The sequence below is a fragment of the Molossus molossus genome, unplaced genomic scaffold (genome assembly GCF_014108415.1).
Source record: "Molossus molossus isolate mMolMol1 unplaced genomic scaffold, mMolMol1.p scaffold_m16_p_1, whole genome shotgun sequence".
Taxonomy (NCBI): Eukaryota; Metazoa; Chordata; class Mammalia; order Chiroptera; family Molossidae; genus Molossus; species Molossus molossus.
Genome location: NW_023425344.1, coordinates 11,996,125 through 12,011,726, shown reverse-complemented (window position 1 = coordinate 12,011,726; position 15,602 = coordinate 11,996,125).

The window sequence follows — 15,602 nt, the reverse complement described above, 5'->3', positions numbered from 1 at the left end:
GTATGCGTGTGTATTTTCCCTCTTAGCTCTTAGTTCCTTGTATACCTCTCCTCCAGTGCTGATGCCAATTCACTGACCGCTCAGTCCCATGGTTCCATGTCAACTGTGTCATTTCCAACTGTGGTGACTTCCAAATCTTCACTCCATGTGTGCTCCACTTTCACTAGCATCTTCTTTCTTTCCAGCTTACTCAGTCTAGTATTAAAACTCCACTGGTCCTTCTGCAGCACCATGACCTACAATCCATTGACCCTACTCCCTCTCTTTTTTGTTTTAAAATGCTCAGCAATTATCATCATTGTCTTCTCTATACCCTGAATTCCCTGGTCTCTCTTTTCTTTCATCATACTGTTATACTGATCTGAAAAATAAAGGTAAAGGATGTTGAGGATTTATAATATACCCCATTGGCACAGAGAGTTAAGAAAACACTTTCTATCTTCCCAGTACACTGAGAAGTGAGTGACTAAGTCCTTGTTTTATATGAGAGAAAACTGATTCTCATGTGGGATCCAGTAACTTGCCTAATGTGGTGGTCAATTTTATATATCAACTTTCTTTTTGAAATCCTCACCCAAGGATATATTTTTCATTTATTTTCAGATAGAAGGAGAGAGAGAAACATCACTATGAGAGAGACTCGTCAATTGGTTGTCCCCTGCTTGACCCCGACCATGGCCAGGAACCAAACCTTAACTGGGGTATGTGCCCTTGACTAGAATCTAACCTGTGACTCTTTGGTCCATGAGCCAATGTTCTAACCACTGAAACAAACCAGCCAGAGCTATGTATCAACTTTTAAAGCCCAGAGAGCTGGCACAGCATTATTTCTGGGTTGGTCTGTGAGGGTTTCTCTGGAAAAGATTCGCATTTGATTGGTAGACTAAGTAAAAAGATCACCTTCAAAAATGTGGATAGGTGCCATCCAATCCATTGAGGGCCTGGATAGAACAAAAAGGCAAAAGAAGGGCAAATGTATCTCTTGCTTGTACGGGAACATCCATTTTCTCCTACCCCAAGACATTGGTGCTACTGGTTCTTGGGTCTTGCATTTGAACTGGAGTTATGCCACCATCTCCCTTGGACCTTCAGCTTGTAGAGATCAAATCATGAAAATTCTTAACCTCCATAATTATATAAGCCAATCCCTCAAAATAAATGTCTCTTTACATACCTGTATCTATACCTACCTATATCTATATCTATGTCTACATAGATATACCCAATTGGTTCTATTTCTCTGGAGAACACCAATACACCCAGTATCAAAATAAATAAGGCACAGAGTCAAAATTTAAACCCAGCTTCCCCAAGGACATGAAACTTGGAAGAAAGACTACCATTTTAGTAATCCATAAGCCTCTAGATTGCAATTCAAAAACAAACTCTATGAATTAGTTACCAGGTTAAAAACACTTAGAAAAGTAACCTGCACCTAATAAGCACTATATGCATGTTAGCTCTTTTGAAAATATTAAAGATAATGTATTTTAACCTATTCATATATTCATATAGAAGATACAGATCCAATATCTTTGCTTTAGAAATTATTGGGTTAGGATCTTCAAGTTCAAAACAGATCACCACATGGTGAGAACCACTGAGCAGGGCGATTATAAACAGTGTAGTGAGTATGCTAATAAAATTAAAACAAAGACTAAGAAGGGTACCTAACCCAACCAGGGGTAGAGGGAGAGCCACAGTCAGGGAAGTTTTCAGAAAAATCTAGCAGAATGCCTGGCACGATGCAAGAAACCCTTAAATGATAAATTGGTAGTAAATGTTACCGCTGTTTTATTTGTTGTTTTCCAGATTTTTAAGCTCATCGCACTTTTTACTTACATCTTGCCAAATTTCACTCTTAGACTAGGCCAGGAAAATTCGCCCTTCACAGTTGTTCTTTATATGCACTTGAGACAATGACAGAACAGGGGAGGAAGAAAAGGGGCAGGAGGAAAACATCGAGAAAGGCAGGGCAGTGAGTAATCCTGTCAGACCTCTACTTGGGCAACTTGTTCAACTCAGACTTCCTTTGGAATGAAAGCTCAAGACTTATTACAAGGGTACAGACATTTCTTAGAATTTAATGACTGAAATAAAGGTATTTGCAGACATAAAGCAAGCAAACAAACAAACAAAAAAATCCCCAGAAACTTAGCAACTGAAGTCACTCTCTTCACCTGTTTTTTTTTTATTAATTAATTTTTGTTAGAGATGTTTTTCCTTTTCCCCCACTGATTGCCCCTCCCCCTCCCTCCTTGCCCTGTCCCCAGTTTGTTGTCCATGTCCACTGTACATGAACACATGCATATAAGTTCTGTGGTTTATCTCTCCCCCACCACCCCCTCTTCTGGGGATTGTCAGTCTGTACCCCACTTCCACGTCTCTGGGACTACCCCATTCCTCAGACTGTTATGTTCATTATATTCCACAAATAAGTGAGGTCATATGATACTTGTCTTTCTCTGTTTGGCTTTTTTCACTTAAGATGATACTTTACAGGTCCCTCCATGTACTCTCAAAGGATAAGAGATCTTTCTTTCTTACAGCTGCGTAGTACTCCATTGTGTACATGTACCACAGCTTTTTGATCCATGCATCTACTGATGAACACTTGGGCTGTTTCCAGATCTTAGCTATTGTAAATAGTGCTGCTACAAACATGGGGGTACATATATTCTTTCTGATTGGTGTTTCAGGCTTCTTAGGGTATATTCCTAGAAGTGGGATTAATGGGTCAAATGGAAGTTCAATTTTTAATTTTTTGAGGTAACACCATATTGTTTTCCATAGGGGCTGCACCAGTCTGCATTCCCACCAGCAGTGTACTAGAATCCCCTTTTCTCCACACTCTCGCCAACACTTGTTGTTTGATGATTTGTTGATGGCGGCCATTCTGACAGGTGTGAAGTGACACCTCATTGTTGTTTTAATTTGCATCTCTCTGATGATTAGTGATGTTGACCATTTCTTCATATGTGTCTAGGCCATTTGTATATCCTGTTTGGAGAGGTGTCTATTTAGTTCCTCTGCCCATATTTTAATTGGGTTCTTTGTCTTCCTTTTGTGGAGTTGTATGAGCACTCTATATATATTGGAAATTAACCCCTTATCTGATATATCATTGTCAATTATGCTCTCCCATACAGTGGGTAGCCTTTCCATTTTGATGATTGTATCTTTCGCTGTGCAGAAGCTTTTGAGTTTGATAGTCCCATGTATTCATTTTCTCCTTTGTTTCTATTGCCTTAGGTGATGTATCAGTGAAAATTCTGATACGTATGATGTCTGAAATTTTGTTGCCTACAGTTTCTTCTAGGATTTTTATGGATTCATGAGTCACATTTAAGTCTTTTATCCATTTTGAGTTTATTCTTGTGTATGGTGTAAGTTGATGGTCTAGTTTTATTTTTCTGCAGGTGGCTGTCCAATTTTCCCAGCACCATTTATTAAAGAGGCTGTCCTTACTCCACTGTATGCTCTTGCCACCTTTGTCAAATATTAATTGAGCATAGTGCCTTGGGTTCATTTCTGAGTTCTCTGTTCTGTTCCACTAGTCTATCTGCCTGTTCTTGTGCCAGTACCAAGCTGTTTTGATTATAGTGGCTTTGTAGTATAACCTGATATCTGGTAATGTGAACCCTCCAACTCAGTTCTTCCTTTTCAAGATTGCTGTGGCTATTCGAGGTCTTTTTTGGTTCCATATGAACTTTTGAAGTACTTGTTCTAATTCTGTGAAGTATGATGTTGGTATTTTGATGGGGATTGCATTGAATCTATAGATTGCTTTGGGTAATATGGACATTTTAATGATGTTAATTCTCCCAATCCACGAACAGGGTATGTGCTTCTACTTTTTTATATCTTCCTTTATTTCTTTTTTCAATGACCTGTAGTTTTCTGAGAATAGGTCCTTTATTTCTTTGGTTAAGTTTATTCCTATGTATCTTAATTTTTTTTTGCCGCAATGGTAAATGGGATTGTTTTCTAAGTTTCTCTTTCTGTGAGTTCATCATTGGTGTATAAGAATGTCATTGATTTCTTGACGTTAATTTTGTATCCTGCTACTTTGCCAAATTCATTCATTAAGTCTAGTAAATTTTTGATGGAGTCTTTGTGGTTTTCTATGTATATTATCATGTCATTGGTAAATAATGACAGTTCACTTCCTCCTTTCCAATTTGGATCCCTTTTATTTTTTCTTCCTGTCTGATTGCTATGGCTAAGACTTCCAGTACTATATTAAATAAGAGTGGCAAAAGTGAGCATCCTTGCCTTGTTCCTGTTCTTAAGGGAAATGCTTTTAGTTTTTGACCATTGAGTATGACGTTGGCTGTAGGTCTTTCATATATGGCCTTTATTATGTCGAGATATGATCCCTCTATTCCCACATTGCTGGGCGTTTTTATCAGAAATGAATGCTGGGTTTTTTCGAAGGCTTTTTCGGCATCTATTGATATGATCATGTGGTTTTCATTCTTCATTTTAATTATGTGGTGTATCACGTTTATTGATTTGCAAATATTGTACCAGCCTTGCATCCCTGGGATGAATCCCACTTGGTCATGGTGAATAATTTTTTTTGTTGTATTACTGAATTGGATTTGCTAGTATTTTGTTCAGGATTTTGGCATCTATGTTCATCAGGGATATTGGCCTGTAGTTTTCTTTCTTTGTAGTGTCTTTTTCTGGTTTTGGAATTAGAATTATGCTGGCATCATAAAACAAGTTTGGAAGTCTTCCTTCTTGAATTTTTTGAAATAATTTGAGGAGAATGGGTGTTAGTTCTTCTTTGAATGTTTGGTAAAACCCACCCGTGAAGCCATCCGGGCCTGGGCTTTTGTTTGCTGGGAGAATCTTACATCTTCAATTTCTTCTGTTGTTATTGGTCTGTTCAAGTTTTCTATCTCTTCCCGGTCCAGTTTTGGGACACTATTTGTTTCTAGAAATTTGTCCATTTCGCTTAGATTGTCGAATTTGTTGCCATATAATTGTTGATAGTAGCTGTTAATGATCTTTTGTATTTCTGTGGTGTCAGTTGTTACTTCTCCTCTTTCTTTTCTGGTATTGTGTATTTGGGTTCTCTCTCTTTGTTTCTTGGCGAGTCTAGCTAAGGGTCCATCAATCTTGTTTATCTTTTCAAAAAGCCAGTTTTTTGTTTCATTGATCCTTTGAATTGTTTTTTTTTTTGTTTTTTTTTTTATGGTCTCTATGTCATTTATTTCTGCTCTGATCTTTACTATTTCCTTCCGCCTACTTTCTCTGGGGTTTTTCTTTTGTTTGCTCTCTAGTTCTTTAAGTTTTGAGGTTAGATAGTCTATTAAAGATTTTTTTGTTTTTTTGAGGTAGGCCTGTAGTGCTATGCACTTCCCTCTCAGAACTGCTTTCACTGCATCCCATAGATTTTGTGTTGTTGTGTCTTCATTTTCATTGGTTTCCAGGAAGTTTTTGATTTCTTCCTTGATCCCCTTGGTGAACCATTCATTGTTTAATCACATGGTATTTAGCTTCCATGTGTTCAAATGTCTTTGTATGTTCTTCTTGCAATTGATTTCTAGTTTCATGCCATTGTGATCTAAGAAGATGCTTGATATGATTTCAATCTTCTTGAACTTGTAGAGACTTAGTTTGTGCCCTAACATGTGGTCTATCTTTGAGAATGTCCCATGTGCACTTGAGAAGAATGTGAATTCTATAGTTTTGGGGTGTAGTTCTCTGTAGATATCTATTAAATCCATTTGGTCTAGTGCTTCATTTAGAGTCTCTGTTTCCTTGCTAATTCTTTCTCTAGAGGATCTATCCAGTGATGGCAGCGGGGTGTTGAAGTCTCTTGCTATGACTGTATTACTATCGATTTCTCCTTTGACGTCCTCCAGAAGATTTTTAATATATTTTGGTGCTCTTATATTGCGTGCATATATGTTTATCAAGGTTATATCTTCCTGTTGGATAGATCCTTTCAATATTATGTAGTGGCCTTGTTTGTCTCTAGTTATGGCCTTCATTTTGAAATCTATTTTATCAGATGGGTATTGCTACCCCAGCTTTTATTTCCTTTCCGTTTGCTTGGAAGATTTTTTTCCATCCCTTCACTTTCAGTCTATGTGAGTCTTTTGTTGTGAGGTGGGTGTCTTGTAAACAACATATAGATGAGTCATGCTTTCTTATCCAATCAGCTACTCTGTGTCTTTTTATGGGAGTATTCAATCCATTTACATTTAAGGTGATTATTGATATGTACTTTTTTATTGCCATTTTTGTTTAGTGTGGTTCTGTTTTTCTTCCCATTTCTACTGCTAATTACAGCAGTCCTTTTAGCATTTCTTCCAGTGCTGGTTTGGTGCTAATGTATTCCCTTAGCCTTTTTTTTGTCTGGAAAGCTCTTTATTTGACCTTCTATTTTAAATGATAGCTTTGCTGGGTAGAGTAGTCTTGGATTCAGATCCTTGTTTTTCATGACCTTGATTACCTCATGCCATTTCTTGCTGGCCTGTAGTGTTTCTTGTGAGAAGTCAGCTGAGAGTCTTATGGGGTTTCCTTTGTAGGTAACCTGTTGCTTATCTCTTGCTGCTTTTAAGATTCTCTCTTTGTCTCTAATTTTTGGCATTTTAATGACTATGTGTCTCAGTGTGGCCTGTTTGGGTTCTTCTTATTTGGGGCTCTCTGTGCTTCTTGAACTTGAATGCCTTCTTTCTTCACCAAATTAGGAAAGTTTTCTGTCACTATTTCTTTGATATATTCTCTAACCCTTGCTCATTTTCTTCTTCTTCGGGGACTCCTATTATGCGAATATTATTATGTTTCCAGATGCCCCACAGTTCTCTTAAGCTGTCTTCCTGTTTTTCATCTTTTTTTCCTTTTGGTTTTCTGATTGGTTGATTTTTTTCTACCCTGTCTTCTAATTCACTGATCCGGTCCTCAGCTTCCTCTACTCTGCTTTTTAGACCTTCCAATGTGTTTTTCATTTCTGATATGTCATTTTTTATCTCTTCTTGGTGGATTTTAATTTCCAATTGGCTTATTTTCAGCATCTCTATGTCCTTACACATGTTGTTGAGCTTCCTCAAGATCATGGCTCTGAATTCTAGTTCTGTTAACTTGCTTAACTGCACCTCATTTATCTCATGTTTGGTGAGGTCTCTTGTTCTTTCATTTGGCTTTTGTTTCTGTTTTTCACCATTCTGGCTATCACAGTGGGCTTTGGAGTCTGCCAAATTTTCCCTGTGGGGGTTGGTGTTCTGCTGTTTGTGGCTCCCTCTCCAGGATTGAGTCAGTGTCCCTGGTTATGTGGTCCTCCAAGCTGCCTTTTGGTTGCCCGTTCCTGACGATTTGTCTTTATTTTTGTTGTAATTCCAGTTTGGTCTTGGGAGATGGTCTGTGTAGCTTCCATTCACTCCCCCGCCATTTTTTTCTCCCCCACTCTCTTCACTTCTTAAGGCCACATGGTCTATTCCATATCAGCTTCCCAACTCACCTCTCTCCCAACAGCCACCTCTACTAAGTCTATTGCCTTGTTAGAGCCAGTCCATAACTAACAACTATAACTCTACCTATTGAACTCTCAGTCTTAGGGCCAGCCATTTAATGATTATTGAATCAATATGTCTAAGTTAAATTCCTCAAGGGGGACATTTCCACATTCCTAGGACAATGTTGGGCATGGTGACAAAATACCAAAACAAGAGAGGGTCACAAACAAACCAAGTTGTTTACTGGGGAAAAGTTGCTCAATAAATTATTCATTCATATGAATTTTTTCTTGTTTTCCGTATTTATTGAGTATCCACTATTAACCCAGCAGTGGGAGAATGCAGAGGATACCATCATAAACAGAAACAGTCTCTGTTCTTAGGGGACCACTAAAGTTTCCTGTTAACAGGTGTGTCAGACTTTAATCAAGTAATCGCACAAAATGAATAGATAGATGTTAGAACATATTACAAATAAGAAGTTCATAGCACCGTGAAAGCATCTAACACATTTGACCTTGTCAAGGAAGTCAGGGAAATTTTCTGGAACATGAAGCAATTGAGCTGAAATATGGATGCAGAGGAGGAACCCAACAAAGAGAGGAAGAACATTCCATGTGGAAGGGAAAAAGTCTGCAAAATCCCTGTAGCAGGTTTACCCAAAGAAATATGAAAAGCCACTGGGTCTGGAACACAGAGTGTAAGCGTATGAGAAATAAAGTGATAGACTTAGCCTTGCTGCACTCTGTAGACCAGGAAGAATAACTTCAACATTTAAAGTTTTTAAGGTGTCAGTTAACAATTATACCACCAATTTATGCTTTGAAAACAGAACTCTGGCTGCAGTACTGAGAAGGAATTAGAAGGGATTGGAGGTGTGATCGCTAAATCTGAAGTGTCAACTTGGTTAGGACACAGTGTTCAGTTATTTAAACCCTAATCTAGGTGTTGATATGAGGGCATTTTGTAGATGTGATTAACATCTATAATCTGTTGATTTAAACTAAAGGAGATTACCCTCCACTCTGTGCACGGGTCTCATCTAATCAGTTGAAAACCTTAAGAGGACAAACTGAGGTTTCTTAGAGAATAAGGAATTCTGCTTCAAGACTGTTGTATAGAAATGCAGCCTCGGTTTCTAGCCCGATGGCCTTCTCTACAGAATTCAGACTCAGACGGCAACATCAACACTGCTGGAGTTTTCAGCCTGCTACCTGCCTTCCCTGTGAATTTCAGATCTACCAACTCATACAACTGTGTAAGTCAATTACTTAAAATAAGTGCATACACATACATATACATATGTACACCTATTCCTCTGGAGAATCCTGACAATTCTGACTGATACAAGGGACAAAGAATAATGCTGTCATCAAACCAGCAAGGATCATTGTAGTTTGGAGATTCTTGGTGATAGATATTAAGAACAATTGCCACCACCAGCTCACTTGTGGCTCCTCGTGCCAGTAAATCAGTTCTCAAAATATGAAAAAAAAAAAGAAAAGAAAAGAAATTCTCATCACTTAAGCTCTACCAATGAATAACAGGAGACAGAAAGATACAAAAAAAAAAATTCTCCCTTCATCTTCCTCCCTGATGGACTGACTACTCCAAAGCACAGTGGTTCTATGTGTCCTGTCCAGAGATGTCTCATGTAACCAAGAAAGTACCTATATTCTCTTGTGATGCTAGAGCCAGCTTGGGAACAGGCCCCTTATTTCCCCTTTGCCTCTTTCCCTCCCTTACTCCTCTCTCACTGCCATGGGACTTGGCACTCAATAAAGCGTTAGCATGTAAAGAGAAAAAAAATAAGAAAATTTGCCAGATTTCAGAGAGGCTTAAAAAGTAAAGTCAACACAGTTCGGTGATAAATTAGATGTGGAGGGAATTTAGGAATAAGTGAGATAAATAAAGCATGGCATTTCTGGCCAGGCCTAATTGGATTATAGTGGTGCTCATCAAAATGAATTCTGCTTGGTTTCAAAGATTACTCCAAGATTTTCCAGAAAAGGAAAGATAGAGACAGGATGGTAAGCTCTATCTGTCTGAAATTCAGAGAGACTATATGGGCTAGAGATACTTGTGTGCCATCTGGAGACAACCAATGACTGACAGCATTGGCGTGTAAGAGGTAACCTGGGCGGAGAACAGAGAGGGAAAAATAAAGGGGGCGAAAATCAAACTGAGAAGCCTTTCAACAATGACAGGTCCTGGGTCCTGTGCCATTCCTGGCTCAAATAGGGCACCACACACACACACACACACACACACACACACACACACACACGTGTCTTCTTTCCCAGATTTCATGCTAAAGTAAGGAAAGTTTCAGCTAAAAGGATGAAAACTGAGCATGTTAGACAAAGCTATCAACACTGGCCAGCTGGATCTAATTTTCAATACCGGGTGGGGCAAAAGTTGTGAGTATGCAAAACACGAAGTTTATTCTTGTAGTATTATTTATTAGTTATTGTATTATTTTCCATATGAACAACTGTAAACCTACTTTTGCTCCACCTTGCACATTGTTCTCCCTAAAAATACTCCAGAGATAAACGTAAACTCAATGGGTTCCTCTTCCAGGAAGCCCTCCCGAATGCATGTCCTTTGAGCACGTATCTCTCCTAGAACAGTTGAAGATTTCCTCTCTGCCTGTCCCAGTAGAATCTTTTGTGCCATGAGGACAGTAACTATTCATGTCAGTATCCCTACTATTCATTTGGCAGGCATTTACTGGATGCTCAAAAACCATTACGCTAGAAATAAGCACATAAAATTTCAGAAGTGTGTTATTTATTTTACCACAGCTCTTATCACCAGTTCCATCAAAGTACAAATATGTTGGCAGCCCTAAAATTCCCTTTCTAAACCATCCTTCTAAAAGGCATTTCAGACAAAGTATGAAGGGCCATAAACCTACACTCCACCTACGTATTTTTCTTCCATAATGTGTTTCCACTAATGATAACATTTTAATCATTATTTTATGGATCCCTTTCAAAAAAGTAATTTGCTTCTGATTTCAGTGATCCAACTCTTAGGCAACAGGAGACATCATAGGATGGTTTGGCTATATCAGGAAGGCAGAACCAAGGTGTTTGGTGATGATTATAGAAAAGAAGGTGAACTCTAAACATTGTGTCAACTTATCACTGTTCAAGAAAAGATGGTAATTTGAAGGTTTTCATCATGTGCATGGCCACTGAGGTCAGCAGTAAACATTTTATAGAAATGCCCCAAAGAGACCTCCTCTAACAGCTTTTCTTAAATCTGTCAGGTTCTGTGTGTTCAAAATAAAAATTGTACATTCTATCTCTCTACTCAAGGTTACTGAAAATCCTCTTTAGAAAGTTCATCGATGGTTTTAAAAACACTCATGGAGAAAAAAGTGAAAACAAATTAAAGAGCTTCTTTCTTTTGTTGTTGTTGTTTTGTTTTTTGGATTTTTGATTTTTAAGAAAGAATCAGCTTTGATGTGATGGTGCATGAACATGTCAGGCAGAATGTCATCAAAGGAATAGTTTGAAGCCATTCCTGGGAGAACATACACTGTATTTTGATGTCCAACTGTCTTGCCTTACATGAAAGTATTTGGTTTAGACAAAATTTTACTTTGGGCCAGAAGTGACAAACATACACAATTAATGTAAAAACAACAATCTAAACCTTGGAATAGGGGACTTTGAACCCTTTGATTAAAGTAAGTTCAAACAACCTGACCATATATTGCTTTTTCAAGGAACCCCAATTTGTAAAATAGAAATAAAATTGTTCTACTCAGTCCTCTGAGAAAATAGCAAAACCAGAAGTTGAATCTTGAGTATTTTCTTCTGGTCCCTAGAAGTCCTCGTCCCTTGACTAAGATTTTTAAGCAATTAACTGAATCTCTCTCTCTCTCTCTCTCTCTCTCTCTCTCTCTCTCTCTCTCTCATCTCTCAACAAAGCAAATGACAAGAAAATGAGGACAAAATAATTCTTGTTAGACATCTGAAATAATTGGCTACCCAGGGTTATTTTTCCTCCATATTTCTGTTGTGCCTGAAGCTAACTCCAACTGTGAGCAAGGACCCCTGTGCATACTAAAGAAACCTGATCCTTTCTGATCATAATCAAACACACACAACATTTCATAGGTAAGACTTTAGCAACCACTGGGTAACAAATATGCCCCTTCAGTAAATGAGACCATCCAAATCCCAGACACGTTTCCTCTCTGCCTTGATATCCATAGATGCAGATGCTGTGGTACCTTAAACTCAGCCCTATGGCTCTGCCCAAGGCACCTGGTGCTGGGTCAGTTTGCATATAGAAAAAATGCTGCAGAAAGAGAACTTTTCTCCCCTTTGCCTTCCTGTTCTCTCTTTTCTTCAGAAGCAAATTCCTGAGGGCTCCTGTTCAGCCTAGAGGCATTTGTCTGAAAGGTGGAAGCACATCCTCCTAAGGAAGGAGGAAGGAAATAAAACACTCCCACCCCCACCCTGGGGTGGGTTCCAGAAGGAGATTCGGAGCTAACTGGGGTGGGGGCTCCCAGTTGTGTACACAGTCATTTGATAACTTCCAGCAGGTGGGAGGAAGAAAGAAAGAGGTGGGCTGTGGGTACAGGAGAGGAAGGGCTGGGGCTGGGATTCCCAGTCATTTCACTTCTTTCTAAAAAAAAAGAAAGAAAATATATTCAGGAAAAGGGGTAGTATACAGGATAAGGAATCCCACTCAATGTTTGCTCATTCTGTGTTTTGGTTTTGCATTTATTTTATCTCAACACGATGGAGAGGGTCAACCCACTTGCAAAGGGACGTTTCCTGCACTTTTAACTCAGTATAAACCATGACAGCTTTCTCCCAGGATAAGGTAAATTCAAGATATTCCTATTTGACAAAACTCTTGATGTACTATAAACGATAAAAATAAAATAGGTTATGAAAATGGGGCTCTATTTCCAATGCTAATATTTCTTTAAATATCTTTTTTATTGATTTTTAGAGATAGAGGAAGGGAGAGAGAAACATCGATGAGAAAAACAGATTGGCTGCCTCCTGCACGCCCCCTACTGGGTATTGAGCTTGCAACCCGAGCATGTGCCCTGCCTGAGAATTGAACTGGTGACCTCTGGGTGCGTAGGATGACACTCAACCAGCTGAACCACACCAGCCAGGGCATCCAATGCACATTTTTAAAAATTGAAGGGATACAATGAGCACCTCTTCTAATATGATACAAGCCAACATAGATTGAGGGTGTATATGCAACTTTACTTGTAAATAATGCCCACGCAGAGAAGGGGAGACTTGAGCAAATTAGGAAACTTCCCTTTACTCCTCACTACCATACTGGGCCCACCCAGAGAGGCCCTGAATCTGGGTACCAGGAAAGCTTCACCTGCTGAGTAAAAAGGAGGCCTCTGTGGGGGTTGGTGGGGTGGGGATCATCACAGCTCCCCTAGATGACCAGTCGATGAGGGATGGCCCTCTGATCCTGCTCAATGTCAGGAAAAACCTGCTTCTGGAGGCTGCTCATTACCCTCCAACAGAGAAAGTCACTTTGCAGTTACCTTGCATCTCACAATACAGGGGTCCCTACTGGGTAGGACTGGCTACACCAGGGGAATTTGAAAACCATCCCCAATGTTGCCCTTTTGTCTACAGAGTTGAATTAATTATAACAAAGCCCTCTCACAAATGAAAATTCACACACTCTCATGCTCCACAAAGGTAATGAAACCTAGTGATACCTGACTAGTGACCTGTGTCCCAGGTACTGTGCTGACTCACGCCGGTGAGCGGAGGCCACTTGGAGCAACGGTGAGCTCTGGAGATAAGCAGCCAGGGTACCAAATCCCTTATCATCACTTGCTATTTGTATTCCATCGCTTTGTGTCTTCATTTTCTCATCTGCAAAAGAGATCATTACAGCACTTACCGATTATGGCTGAGGATGAAATAACTTCGTTCGTGTGAAGGCATCTAGGAGAATGCCAGGTACCTAACGAGCATTTACGAAGAGTTCGCTGTTACTGTGACATCCCCATTCGTCTCCATAATTTTAGACGCAATCTATTTTTATTCCATTTTAAGACTTTCACTGAGAATGAGGTCAGTTAAGGAAGGTGCTTGTGTTCCGTAATGTATAAAAAGGCAGGCAGGGGTTCAAACTCAAGTTCATCAGATTTGAATGTCTGCTACTCGATCACTGTTTACTTTCTCACACTACAAACCCCCTCACGGAGAACCAGAATGGCTGCAAAACTGACTAAAAGTAAAAAACAGGTAACATGCAGCATTTTCACTTTTTTTTTTTTTTTTTTTTTAGAAACAGGAGTACAGCAAGCTGAACGGTTTATCTTACTTTCTCTCCATCAGCTCCCTTTTTTGTCTCTTCTGTCCCTTTATCTTCCTCTTTTCTGCCTCTTTCTCTGTCTAATGATAAAATGATCTGACATAACACAAAATGCAAATTATGTATTATTGCCTTAAATTGTTCCAGTTCATTTAGCTCACCATGGGCATTCATTACAGCTAATTATTGTAACAGATTTTCATTATTCACAATAATTTTTTCATGTTGTAATGACCATAAATTTTAAAAATTCTGGTCATCATGAGTCACCATTCATGCTCATCAGGGATTTTTTTTCTTCCTTTTTCCCTTACAGAACATTTAGATGCTCATTATCATCATTATATTCGTAGGTTGTTATTATTCACATCCAATAAAGCCCTTTTGGGGTATGCAGAGTGACTTCAGAAATGCAGCAATTCTCAGACCTAATGACAAACTGATGCTCTTGCCTAATTTTAGAAAATCAAATTAACTGCCTCTGATTAAGCGTACAGCAGACTTCACTGTGTTCACTGTGTCAGGTTCATGACTCCAGGCAGAGAGATGTTCCCCTAACTCATCACTATGCAGGGAATACATGTTTTTAAAAGCTCGTCCTCCCGAACTGGTATAGTAGGCAAATGTAAGCGTTCCCTGGGGATGGGAAAATGATGAGCAAAAAACTCTCCATTAAGCAGGGAAGTACATTTACATGATCGGTGATTAGAATCAGAATGTGGTTGAGTGCAAATCTCAGGTCATATGAAACAAATGTTAGTTCATTATTTTCTTTAGATCAACTTGGCTTTGGTGAAGTGTCGCAGTCCTTGCCTAGCTCATGAGAATTTTAGCTCTTCTTGGTGCACTTGAAGGGCAAAGTCTACCCCTTGAGGTTGTGGCAAGAATGGGGACTTAATCCTGAGACATCAGGCCGGCATCGTTGGTGACCTGTCACCGACAGTGTGCTTCCTCTGCCATGTCTGGTGCAGACATCGTTGACTTAGTTGGGAGTCCTGGACATAAGACCCATCCTTGCAGTGTCCCTCTTGGGCAGCTTCTCCCATGTCCTGCCACATCCTCCATTGCTGCCTTAAGGGGAGCAAGTCCCCATCTGCAGCTAAACCTACCACACCCCAATTTCAGTGCCCTTGTGTGCAGGGATTCACTGAGAGGTAATCTCTTCTCCATAATCTCATTTTATGAAATCTCCTCCAGCGACAGGGCACCGACCTAAATGTTCATAATTCCTAAGTGTGGAGTCCCAAGTTCTGGTCTACTCTTTGCCCTTCAGCCTCTACACTTCCTCAGTATCTCTTTGTATGTATCTAATAAACACACCTTTGTTCCCGAAACATTTCAGGAAATGGCATCCCCATCCGCTCACTCACTCACTTAGGCCTGAGGGTCGCCCTCGGTTCCTTTGTCTCCCACTGCTCAGCAGCCTCTCGGCAAACTCTGCGCTCCTTGTCTCCAGAATATGGCCCGTGTCTGACTGTTTCTGTTCATCATCACAGTAAAACCCTAGTCCAAGCTCCATCATCTAGCATCTGGACATCTAACACCTCATCTCTCAGCCTCAACTCTTGCCTCTCACACTCCATTCTCTCTGCAGGGCAGACAGATCTTTCATCTGAAGCATAAATCTGATCATGTCACACACTGGCTTCAACCTTTAGTTACCTTTCGTGACACTTAAGATCCCAGCAGTCCTGTCCTCCAAGACTAGACGACCTGGCCCAACTTCCTCTTGCACTACTGCATCTGTTCTCTCCCACCCCCTCATCCACATGGCTCTGGCTATGGGAACCTTCTTCCTGT